The sequence below is a fragment of the Chelonia mydas genome, chromosome 9 (assembly GCF_015237465.2).
Source record: "Chelonia mydas isolate rCheMyd1 chromosome 9, rCheMyd1.pri.v2, whole genome shotgun sequence".
In the NCBI taxonomy this organism is placed as follows: domain Eukaryota; kingdom Metazoa; phylum Chordata; order Testudines; family Cheloniidae; genus Chelonia; species Chelonia mydas.
In genome coordinates this window covers 71,285,043-71,298,724 of record NC_057855.1, presented here as the reverse complement: position 1 = coordinate 71,298,724, position 13,682 = coordinate 71,285,043, and positions in this window count along the sequence as shown.

The following is a 13,682-nucleotide window of genomic DNA, read 5'->3' as shown; positions in this document are numbered from 1 at the left end:
TGTTTTGAACACCAGACGGTTTGATAAATCTGAGCTGCCTTCATGTCTTTGACTGATTTGAATACCTCTTGCTATGAGGAAATTGATACTGATTTTGCAGTTAAAGTTGTCTGGATTCAGTCATAATTATCTGCTTCTAAAGGAGAAGGTTATGTGATCCAGAGTTTCATTCAGTGTCACTCTCCCAGGTACTGGAGATATTGGGGGAACTGCGATCATCAACTTGTGCGCCAGTCCCATGCTCTTCCTGCCTGGTGAAGGGTTGCAAGGAAGACCTGTGTCTCTTGCTGGTAGAGATTACCAACACCTCCTTAAAAGGAGAGAGATCACGCTTCCTGCTCCACTTAAAGCAGCATGTGTGGGTCTAAACTTTTACATAGCAACATCTGCGAGCAACACCTTCTATTTTCTCCAGTTGGCTAGGAGACACCATCCCATCCTGGTGGACAGTGACCTGGCCTCAGTTATTCACATCTTCATCACATCTCAGCTGGATTACAGCAATGCAATACACCTGGGCACAAAGCCTTCAGAGTTTAGGAAACTCCAATTAGTAGAGAATACAGCAGCACAACTCCTCAGCAACACGGGAAAGCACATCAAACCTGTCCTCCACACTGGCTTCCCATAGAATTTCAAATTCAGTTTATATCCTCAGCCATGATCTTCAAGATGCTCCATGGCCTGGAGCCAGGATATCTAAAAGACCTCCTAAAGCTCTGTGAAGAAGACTGGTTGACAATTTTGCTGCACTAGTACAGTGGAACTCTCTACAACAATGGCAAAGATAAACTGTGTGAGAAACAGAACTTTCGTAGGGACTAGATCAAGACTGTGAAGTAAACTCACCCAGGAACTAAGGACCACCACAAACCTCACCACCTTCCACTTCAAGTACAAGGTGAATTTCTTCAACCTTGACTGCTCTTAAAAATACACAGCAAGTTGTATGAACTAGGAAAATGCAATAGCCCTTTTCTACAGAGTAGAGAAGACTTTGAGGCTTAGAGTGGTTACATGATGTCACCATGATCATGTCACACTGTACATCAGTGTCAGAACTGCTGGTGGAACCCAAGTCACCTGACTGCTATGCCCATGACTAATCCAACAGACCACAGTGCCTCCCAGTCAAATCAAAACCTTCTTGGAAACTCAGATTCCAATAATATAAAATGGGGAGAACACCAATCTACCTACGTGTAACAGTGGATATCCTGGCCCCCATTCCACTCTCCATGAGACTAGAGTAAATCTGGAGCAACTTCACTTCAGTCAATGGAGTTACATTGATTTTAACACAGTGTAACCAAGAACAGAAACTGGACCCTTAAATCCTGCCTGTTTTTGGATTTCACTTACAGTAAGAATAGTTGACCTCATTTTGCAGATTAAGTAATTCAAATACATAAAGTTATAAGTAAATTATCACAGAGATACTACAACCTACTATGTATGGCACGAGTCTTGGAGATAGAGGGCCCAAGTTCTAATAGTGGGTGTGATGCTAACTTGAGTGTGACCTTGCACAAGCCCTACCCTTCGAGAATCTGTTTCCCTATCTGTGAACTATGGTTACCAACTTCATAACTAAACAATGTTCATAAAGTGATAAACAATGTAATAAACAATTGATAAAGTGATAAACAATATAAAAGAAGTAAAAAATGTTAGGGTCAGCAAGTAGCAGGAAGAGACTTTGCAAAACCCTAGCACCCAGTCCTGTGTTTATTCCACTAATCCATATGACTTTTGGGGAATAGGCATTGGAGAAATTATATAATATCCTTGTCACCATTGGTCCCACTTGCCTGTCACTCCCTTGACTTTAGGTTTTCCTCACTCTCTAACCATGACAATATAATATCACTGTTTCTTTGGGTAGGGTCTCCAGTGTCCGTACCTTTGTTTACATGCCTTAGCAGTTTCTCTGCTGCTATTGTGATGCCACAAGTTAGTTTTCTTGTCCTCGGAGGTGATCTCATGGTATGTATCCCCAAAATAGTCTGATTAGAAAAAAATATATCTAAATTAAAACTAGGCTCATTCAAGTTAAAAATCATGAAACTTTAAATAAAATGAAAGTTAATCAGCATTCTTATGCAAAGCTCCATTTGAGAATAAAATCTTACAATTACTTCCACTGGTTGAAGCAAAAGCACATTTACATACTAGTTTTTGTGTTCAATTGTGTCTAACCTTTGGCTGACATGTCCTTGGTCTCTGTTAGCATCTCAGGGCTTGTACGACACAACCCTCTCTCAGTGAAGTTCCCCTCTCCAGCTTATATTGTATTTTACTCAGTTTGCCTGAAGTGTTAAAAGTCCTCCTTACTGCCTCGTTAAACATTCTTGTACAGTGAGCCTTGAGATGGATACACGGCTCTCCACTATAAATTTCACTTTACCTGATATTTAAATCATATTGTTTCCCTAAAGCAGTGGTTCCCAAACTCGTTCCGCTGCTTGTGTAGGGAAAGCCCCTGGCGGGCCGGGCTGGTTTGTTTACCTGCTGCGTCCGCAGGTTCAGCGGATCGCGGATCCCAGCGGCTGTGGTTCGCTGCTCCAGGCCAATGGGAGCTGCTGAAAGTGGCGCAGGCCAAGGGACATACTGGCTGTCGCTTCCAGCAGCTCCCACTGGCCTGGCACAGCGAACTGCAGCCACTGGGAGCCGCGATTGGCCGAACCTGTGGACGCAGCTGGTAAACAAACCAACCCGGCCCACCAGGGGCTTTCCCTGCACAAGCGGCAGAACAAGTTTGGGAACCACTGCCCTAAAGTGGGGGACAATCCTTCTACCAAACTGCTTTTAGTAGAAATGAGATGATCAAGTTTATTTGTCCATTTGTCATAAGGGAGTGGAGAATACTCGAAAAATTTCCTCTCAGCATTCCTTCCCCAGAGACTAGTGACTTCTTGCAGAGGGCCCAAATACTTCTGTCTCTGCATAAGGGACATTAACATTTATATAGCTTTTCTTATTCCAATCTGACGTGCTAGTTTTTCAGAGTAGTTTATCTGATTATTTATACACACAATGAAGCCCCCAACTATTTATCCATATCCAATCTGATTCCTCTCAGACAATACTTTCTCCAACATACTCCTTTAAAGAAAAAGTGTTCTGCTTCATACTTGTTGAAAACTTGCTGGTGTAAATTGGTGTGTGAAAGCAGCCTCGTGTATGTTCACAGACCTGCCTGGATTTCATGAAGAATCAACATTTTGGCATATGGAAAACCACAAGACAAAAGGGCTAAAAAAGCTTCACGTGGACATTGGAATCAAATCCTTTTCTCACGTGTCCCTGGTCATTCTTAAGCTACAGTGATCCAAAGGTGATACAGTCAGGAAACAGTGGGTGAAGCAATTTAAAAGAGCACTAAAACACAAAGACAAACTCCTCACTGGATTCTTTCGTAGAAGCACATAAAACAGACTTACATAAATGTAATTTATTTACTTGAGGTTTTTTAATACATTGGTGGCATAGTAATCAATATCACTCAGAATGCTCTTTTTCACCGTAACAAACTCAGTTCAGCTATGAAGACCACATGGAAAGTACCAACTGCTGTACCAGAATATACAGTTAGACTGAATGAGCAGTGGGGCAGGCAGTAGTGTGTCATAAAGCAAATGAAACACAGTCTACTACATTTTAACAGCTTCTTCTCTTCTCTTCTCTTCTGAAAAGGTTCTACCTATAACCCACTTGCTCAGAATGAGAAATGTTTGTAATAGGAATGAAGGCTGAGAAAACAGATCGCAATCAGATGTAAACGTTTTTAAATGGGGATATACAGAGGAAAGCGTCAGTCAGGCTTATCTCAGGGAACAGTCACTTGACAGGGCAGATTTATTAACTCATCATTTTACTTCATTAAGATGATTTTCTGTCCCATTACTTTTCAAACATTCACCTCCCCCCCATACATAATAAGGACGTAATTTTAAAATATTGTCACTTATTAGCTGTAGACCATCTTCTGAAAGGACACTTTACACATACAAATTGAAAGAATCAAAATTCAGCTTGAGGATAGCATGGTGCTAAATCGCAAGCCTCTAAGATCCAGTGAGGTACATATTTGAATGTTGCCTCACCTGCTGGTACCACATAGTGAAAGACAAAACAACTCTCCAGCAGGAGCATAAGAGAAGACCAGATGCATGCATGACAGGGAGGTTGGCTGCCACAATGCATCCCCCCCTCCTTTGCCACTGGCTTTGTAAAAGGGAGTGGGGACAGCTGATTCGTTACTGGATGCCCCTCCTTGCGCATTTAAGCTATGCCCAGGCTTTGCAAAAAGTATTGTATTGTCTGGTTAGCTGCAGTTGCTATTCAGCCATACCTGGAGATAGAAAGCATGTGGATAGAAGCATAGGAACAGACACAGCCTATGGATTTGTTTAGGTTCCCAAATCCAGTTACGCCATGACAACGGAGAATCAAGATGGCTTGGTACACCCAGGAGATGTGGTGCCCAGAGGGAATGTGGGAGCCCTGGAAACCCCTGTTCCTGTTTGCAGGGAGTGCATACCAATGGAGGGTGTCTCCATAGTTCCTCAACCTGTAGGCAGAGCACACTGAAGGAGCAGGAGCCCTGCTCGGGGGAGGGGTGTTTGATGCAGCTTGTTTCCAGGGCTGCAAAACATTGGGGAAACTGTGGGGCTGGGCAGCATGCTGCCACTATCTATGGGAGATGGGGACAAAAGGCATGTAGGGCTGCTGCTGCTGCCACAGGAGCATGGGAGGCCTGTTGCCTGGACCAGTTGTAGTGCTGCTTCCAGTGCCCTGGTCGTGGGGGTGGGGGATACATGGAGCTTATGCTGCTTGTGTGGCAGCAGGCACCTCAGGCCCAGAACTGTTCAAGCTATGGCTTGCAAGATGCTGGGTCCCCTCCCCACCCACCTGCAGCTCTTGCGGGGAAGCTACCAGGGCCAATGTGGCAGTGGAGATACTGTGGAACAACACCAAGTCCTGCTCAGAACGCCCTTGCTCACTAGGGGGAGCATCTGGGGCATTGGGGAATCTGGGGCTGCTGGCTTTGCAGCAGCTCCACTCCTCTGCAGCTACAGTGGGGATAATAATCTGAGAGCTGAAACCCTTGATAGCCTGGGATATTACAGAGCAGCCATACTCCTTGATGCTCTTCCCTTACCTACCTCACCTCAGTCTTGACTGGGTGCAAACTTTAGCCAGTTGCTCTTTTAGGTGCTGATTTCTGCTCTCTCAGAAAACTGGGAGATGGTGCTATTTACAAGTGATATAAAGAAAACAGAGCTGGATGGTGCCTGTTTACTGCTAGCACTTCAGCCCTTGTTGTCTGACCAACTCACACAATGACTCGCCAGAGATAAGTAGTATGGAAAAGAGGATTGAGCTCTGGGGGATTCCACAGATGAGAACTGTAGAGGTCGGGGAACTGTTGCCCACAAGCAGAACGGAACCTTTCTATTAATTTTTGCAGCCTCCTGAATTGAGGTCTGGAGTACTTGGTGATATCAAATCCTTCAGAGAGGTCCAGCAGGATGACAATGGGTGTCCTTTGTTGATGGTCAGCAGCATGTTATGTAACCTGAATGCTCAAATGTGATTTTTAGTCTTTGTATTACTTTAAACATGGTTAAGTGTCTCCTGTAAAAATGAGGTGTGAAGCTGAAGATACATAATTAAATTAATATCTGTTTGGTGATACAGCTTATCTAATTGGTATTACATATCCGTCAGACTAAGAATGGGCCAACAAAACCTAATTAGCTATTTAAACTCATTTATGTGCCACATTTAATCTTGTGCTTGTCACATTTAAATTTGTTTAAACCTTAATAATATTCAAGATCATGCACTTGTATTAAAGACAACATGTGTTGGAGCCATAATGAATATTTTAATCTCAGCAATTCATTATTGTTCTAACAACTCTTTTTATTTATATAGGTGAGTCATTTATCTTTTCCATAAGATTTATGAGACAGTTCGATTAAAAGTAGTGAAAGCCACGATCTAATAATTTATTTCGCATTTATTCTCAGGTTGTTAATTCAGCAATATTTTTTCCACTGAGCCATCCTAATTTGAATAAAGAAAACTAATCCACCTGAAAACAAGTGTTTTACTTGATACACATGCAAATATTTAATTTGCATTTCTGATAAAAACCCAAACTATTTACTAGTATAGATTAAATTTGTAAATTATAGAATAACTTGGAGAGAACTCCGAGAAGCTTTTTGAAGAACCTCTACAAACACTCTGCTAAGTGCTTTGTGACAGATACAAAGGTGATATGTAATGATGTTGTGAATATGGAGATTTTATGAACATTGTAGTTGACCAGATCAGTGAAGGGACGATATTGTATAGTGCATAATTAGAATTACTTATGATGACTACATCAATTTAAATTATATGGGGGGTAGTGAAATATTGATTAAATGCCTACAATGCTCCAATTCCATGGGAACTGTGCATACGGATGGCACAGAACATGGGGCAAGCTGATAGCTTCAGGGATCCTGTCTCCAGTCGGTTGCAGTTTCTTTTTGCCAAAGCTGGGAGTTATCAGATCCAAGGGCTATAAACAGTTAAGAATTGGTTTAATTCCTGTGAAGGGGGACAAGTTACCAAAAGCTGTCAGTGAGTTTTGACTGGAAGACCAGCTGACAATTAACTGAGGCTCTGCAAGCGTCTGTAGGCTGCTAGTCCTACCAGGATTTCCAAGGGGAAGATGGTTAAACACCTGAGAAGCTAGACATGCACATAGTCTATTTTATTGGATTTAGATACAGGTTCTTTAAAGGTATTTATCAAAGTAAATAACACTTAGTTTAAGGACGCAGTCTGGTCACTGATTATCACTGTCACTGGCCCAGAGGGAAAAGATTTGCTGTGGCTGGACATAAGTCAGACCTACTGAAGCGATCATGGTTGATACACAAGGGACTGCAACTAAAGCCTGTCTGAGACTCGGAACAATTGTATGATCCCACCACAAGAGACAGGAGACAGCCTGAGAACGGAGTGGGAAGTGTGCTCAGGGTGGGGTCCAAGGTTCAGTTAGTCTGATAGCTGGGACAGGCTCAATTCTTTCTGCAGCAGTCAATGGTAACAGTGAGAGCTGGATGACTACTGAACCACCAAGCCGGGCAAGTTACACTAATTTGTCACTTACACCTGTTTTAGTACATCAGTAAATTAACATAATGCACGCCACCTTTTATGTCATGGCTCAATTGGCCAGACTTCCATGGGAGTTGGATATGCTTATTCGACAGAAACTTGAACAAGGGGCCAGATTCTTCACAGCCTTATATATTGTGTAGTTATTTACACTTGTGCAACATGGGTGTGAAATGGTAACAAACCAGAATACCAATGACTACACTAGGCTAAGTCCATGTCCAGGTCAAGTCTCCCACATAGTGCTGAACATTAGTGACAGACCACTTGACTAGGCTGGTATCTTCATTGACACAATTCCGAAAGGCATGGGAAGAGCAGTCACATAGTATTCTCATCTGCGGATATGACTACTTAGTTCTTAATCTTGAGCATGCAGCCAAAGAGGAGTCTTGAAAACTTTGTCTCCTCTTGTCCATCTATGTGCAATAGCAGATTTGTAACACAAATAGCAGTGCACACATGGTATTAATATTGAGCATAAGACTGACCGAAGAGTAATCAATCCCTGGATTCAGTGTACAGCTAGTGCATTTTGCAATGTCTCCATTTTTGTTTATGTCCTTTTATTTATATAAAGGAGACAGTTTGAATATTTTTTCTTGAAAAAAAGATTATTAGTTGTATGTATATATAGTCCAGAAATCCACAAATAAAATTAATAACCAGGGATAGTTAGCACTAATGTAAACTGCCTAACAAAAGACACTTGCTGATTCCTTAGACAGCCTCTGCAGAGGGACTAAGTTTAATTCCACAAAACAAGTCAAGCTTGAAATCAAGTATGCAATTAGCCTACTATATAGAGTCACACAAACATACAAACGAATTCTGCCTAAGGATCTTCAGGGTGCCCATCACAAAAATATCTGGGAGCCAACTACAATTAAAAGAAATATCAGTTTCTATCTAAAAATGGACCTTTTTCTCCATTCCTCCCATGGTTAGGTTGTTCTGGAGGAAGATGTTTACAGGAAGAAATTCAATCAATATTTATATTCAAATGTTCATATCATACACAAGTGTGTAGATAAATACTTATAGATGTACATTTTCAGTAAGTAGTAATTAAAGTAATATAGGTACTACACTAATTAAAATCATGGTGACTAGAAGATTGTTAAATTAGATGCATCCTATTACAGGCCTCCAAGAAAAGAAAGCTAAAAAAGTAGTTCAAGGATAGAAACTAATAAAGAGAAAATGCAGTCAATCTGTCCAGAAAAAACGAAAAATAAATAATCACAGAGATCAAGTCTAGGTGACCATGAAGTTAATAATAGTTAACATTAACAACTGGTAAAGCTATTTGTTTTCACATTAGACATTTTTTTAAAAAAATAAAAAATTACCTAAAACACATTGAAAAAAGTCGACTTTGTTTTCCTAAACTTAGTTTTTTGCACATCTGCACTTTGATGTTGTCCACAATCAAACACAGCACAAAAGAGCAGCGTCTTATGGCTTATTTTCAACAATAATCAATTTATTATGCACATGTATAAGAAGCTCTGCTGGGATTTTTCAAAGGTGTCTAACTGAGTTGGTGCCTAACTCCTTTGAATTTCAGTGGGAATTGGGCCCTAAAGTCATCAGAGTCCTTTGAAAGTTCTACACATAAGTTTTGCCCAAATGTCTATGGTATTCTGATTCTGAGAGAGAGATTAAAATACCACAATACTGATATGCATATATATTCATAAAAGACACCAGGAGTGGATTGACACGTTTGCTTGACACTTGTCAAAGGAGCAATAAGCTCCCTTACTCCCCTGCACAGCACATGCTACCGGTATCACAACTTGAGTGACGTTATGTCCAACCCACAGTGCTATTGTGTCCCTGAAAATTGTATGTGAGTGTGGCATAAGTTTTGAATATTATTGACACTGGGTCAGATGCTGAGCTTCAATGGATCTCTGCCGATTTACATCAACTGGGGATTTGGGGCAGAATATATGATTGTAAGTAATTAATGTAATTACAGCTACAGAGAAGTGACAGGTGCACCGTTTATTTTCTGAAAAAAACCACACACCTGGGCAACAAGAAGAACATATACTATATGGGAAGCATAAAGCAGAATCTCAAAACTGAGAAAGCAGTGGCTGTCAGATATAAAAAAAATAAAAAATAAAACATGAAGCAAGCAAAGGCACATGACTTGGTACCTGCCATGACTCAGAGTATGCAAAGATGGGCTATACCATATACACTGGTGCAAAGTCATTTGAATCCTGTGGATGATCAACTAGAACTAGGAATTTTGCATATTTTTCTTGGGTTCTGTATTCCTTCTTTTCCAGAAAGACAATTCCTTGCAAATCATTGTCACTGGTCAACTGATCTGAATGGTGCCACTGCTCGTGGGGAGTTGACATAATGACATAAAACTGTGACTCCTGTGTCATGAAGTTAATTTTTAATATACTAGAAATTATGCAAATGCAAAATATTCTGAAGAGTACAATAAAGAAAATAAAACACTTGCAAAAATTTGAATACATTTATCTTATTGGCATAGTGACATACTGAATATGGAACAGTGAAACTACATTGTAAAATACAGTAAATCTGGATTAACTATGTTCTATTTTCAGATTTGTGCTCCTAAAATTATCACAAAATAAAAAAGCATTGGCATTACAATACACCATGCTTCTTAGACAATTCCATCACTATTTGTCATTCATTCTGAGATATTCATTTGTCTAAAAGCAATTAAAGCTTAATTGCTGCATAACCTGAATAATTTAGAAATGCAAATTAGTACAGCAGGCAAACAAGTATGTGTTCATTAATTTCTTTGTTATCACCATCTGCTTAATTAAAAAAAAGTTTTACTGAATGACAGCTTGCTAACTATAGAAACATTTTTCTTAATTGAAAATGTCTTATGGAATTGAGGTCAGCATCTAACAAAATTTGTGAGAGCTTGTACACAAACATTTCATCTAAACAAATTCCAGTATTTTCTAATTCACGGGAAAAAAATATTGTGAACATATGTAAATGTGAGTCAAGATGTATCTTTACATCTTAAGGTAAACCAATAATTTCATATTGTTCTTTAGGAAAGTTCAATGCATTGGATAGATTATGGTTATTACAATTGACATTTAAGTAATCCTTTTTCATTTTTAGTTTATTTCATTTGTTTGTCTTCCTTGTAGATTTCGAAGTCATTTATGAAATCATGATTTCAGCCTAGAATGAAGAAGACAAGGGAGATTTTAAAAAAAATTTGTTTACTTCAAAATATGGATATAATAAATCATGGTTGTGTTTAAAAAAAAAAAAGCAACCACAGCTACCAAGCCAGCCTTACTTTAGAGGGAGGGAGGCTTCATAGTCAGAAACTCAGACCAAAGGTCCATGCAGCCCAGTATCCTGTCTACCGATGGTGCCAATGCCAGGTGCCCCAGAGGGAGTGAACCTAACAGGTAATGACCAACTGATCTCTCTCCTGCCATCCATCTCCACCCTCTGAAAAACAGAGGCTAGGGACACCATGGGCTAGGGACCCATCCTGGCTAACAGCCATTAATGGACTTAACCTCCATGAATTTATCCAGTTCTCTTTTAAACGCTGTTATAGTCCTAGCCTTCACAACCTCCTCAGGCAAGGAGTTCCACAGGTTGACTGTGTGCTGAGTGAAGAAGAACTTCCTTTTATTTGTTTTAAACCTGCTGCCCATTAATTTCATTTGGTGGCTCCTAGTTCTTATATTATGGGAACAAGTAAATAACTTTTCCTTATTCACTTTCTCCACACCACTCAAGATTTTATATGCCTCTATCATATCCCCCCTTAATCTCCTCTTTTCCAAGCTGAAAAGTCCTAGCCTCTTTAATCTCTCCTCATATGGGACCTGTTCCAAACCATTTTAGTTGCCCTTTTCTGAACCTTTTCTTATGCCAGTATATCTTTTTTGAGATGAGGGGACCACATCTGTATGCAGTATTCAAGATGTGGGCGTACCATGGCTTTATATAAGGGCAATAAGATATTCTCTGTCTTATTCTCTATCCCTTTTTTAATGATTGAGAACATCCCGTTTGCTTTTTTGACCACCGCTGCACACTGTGTGGACGTCTTCAGAGAACTATCCACGATGACTCCAAGATCTTTCTCCTGATTAGTTGTAGCTAAATTAGCCCCCATCATATTGTATGTATAATTGGGGTTATTTTTTCCAATGTGCATTACTTTATATTTAGCCACTTTAAATTTCATTTGCCATTTTGTTGCCCAATCACTTAGTTTTGTGAAATCTTTTTGAAGTTCTTCACAGTCTGCTTTGGTCTTAACTTGAGCAGTTTAGTATCATCTTCAAACTTTGCCACCTCACTGCACAACAATTTATGTTCTTCTATGTGTCTGACAATTTTATTCTTTACTATTGTTTCAACTAATTTGCCCGGTACTGAGGTTAGACTTACCGGTCTGCAATTGCCAGGATCACCTCTAGAGCCCTTCTTAAATATTGGCATTACATTAGCTATCTTCCAGTCATTTGGTACCGTAGCTGATTTAAAGGACAGGTGACAAATCATAGTTAATAGTTCTGCAATTTCACATTGGAGTTCTTTCAGAACTCTTATGTGAATGCCATCTGGTCCTGGTGACTTGTTACTGTTAAGTTTCTCAGAGCCACAGTGATTGCCACTAAAAAGTCAGCATTTGCCAAGGGTTATGCATGTCCCAAGTTGCTCCTGGGCTTGGGACAAACCACTACCACAACTTGGTTTGAGTGCAATGAGGAAAAAAAAGGGTATATTTGTCTGTCACCTCCTTCAGGCATGGCACCATTTTTACAGTCTTATCAAGCACCAACAAGCAAGGTACAGATAGTAAACCAATGGTTTTCAAGCACTTTTTCATTTGCAGACCCTTAAAAAGTTTCAAATGGAGGTATGGACCCCTTTGGAAATCAAGGGTCTGCAGACCACAGGTTGAAAACCACTGTAGTAAACAACAGTATCTCATCCAGCCTACCTTCCCTCAGCCAGGCTCTGACAAGCAGCAGTCTCCCAAGCAACTCTCAGGTAGCATGTTGACTGCAGTCTCATGTCTGGCCTGCTTACTCTAAAGTAGTTCCTGTTCCCAGATAGACTTCTCTCAGAGTGAGAGCTAGAGATCTGCTCTCCTTCCCAGTCAGCCCCAACTGAGCTGTGCTTCCCCTTTTGACTCCTCCCTCCAGCCTGACACCTACTGCAGGTGTAGAGGGCTGGGCTGAATGAACCCTCAGCAGCTGGTTAATCCTGTCCTGCTCCTTTGGGGTTTGTATACTCCATCACATCACCACACAGCGATATCTGAGATAATGCAACCTTCCCCTATACCTAGAATAGTAAATAGGTGTGGTAAATGTGCTATTTGTTGCCTTTTCAATAGCTACCACTGTTCAATCCTACTTTTACCCCTCTGATAGAGTTAAGTTTGTAGCCTAGAAAAATGGGGTTCACATTGACTCAGGCTATAGCGTGATAATACAATAATAAGTAATAAGGTCAGACTGTGTGCAGTTTCTCAGATGCGTAGTCCCTTTGAAGTCAAATACACTGGGCTTTATAATGTCAAAATGATGTAAAAACATCAACACTCACAAAATCCCTGTGATGTAAGAAAACAAACATTACTCATTTGACAGGTGGGGGAACTGAGATTAAGATCAACTGACTTTCCAAGTGCCACAGAAGTCATTTTCAAACATGGAACTCAGTAGTCCCTGACTCCTAGTCCTCAACTCAGAATATCTGCCTAGATATATCAGTAATGGAAAAAAATACCTTTAAAGTGTTTGGAGATTTGGATTCTTTAGGATAAGGTTTGTGGGCTAGTTCCTAAAGTTCTTATACAGGAAAACCTTTGGTGAAGTCAACATAAATTTTGCCTGAGTAAAGATTTCAGGAGCAAGGCACAAATGTTTATCAAAAATCTTAGGGAGAACCTCTTGAATTTGGTGGGGGAGGGGGGAACCACTAGTCAGGAAGTCTTATGAATCCCATGAAATTCCTGGTACTACTTGCTTGAGACAGCACTGTAAACACCACGAGAACTTCCTTTTTGTGCTATTTTGGTGCAGCTCTTCCTGCTTCGCTGGTCTTAAAATAGAAAGATGCAGACTTGCACAGAAAGGGATACATAAGTGGGGATGATGGAAGAGAGGGGAGTGGAAGACTTTTCCAGTGGTTGGGACACTAGCTTAGTACTTGGGATACCTAGCTTCAATTTCCTGCTTTACCACAGACTCTCTGTGTGACCTTGAGGAAGTCACTTAGGCCCAGATCCTCAAAAGTATTTAGGTGCCTAACTCCCATTGAAATCAGTGGCAGGTAGGCACCTAAATACTTTTGAGGATCTGGACCTTAGCATCTCTGTGCCTCTATTGCTCATCTGTAAAATAGGGACATAGTACTTTCCTACCGCACAAAACTATTTATGGCTAAATAGATGAAAGATGGTGAGGCACTCAGATACTATGGTAATGGAG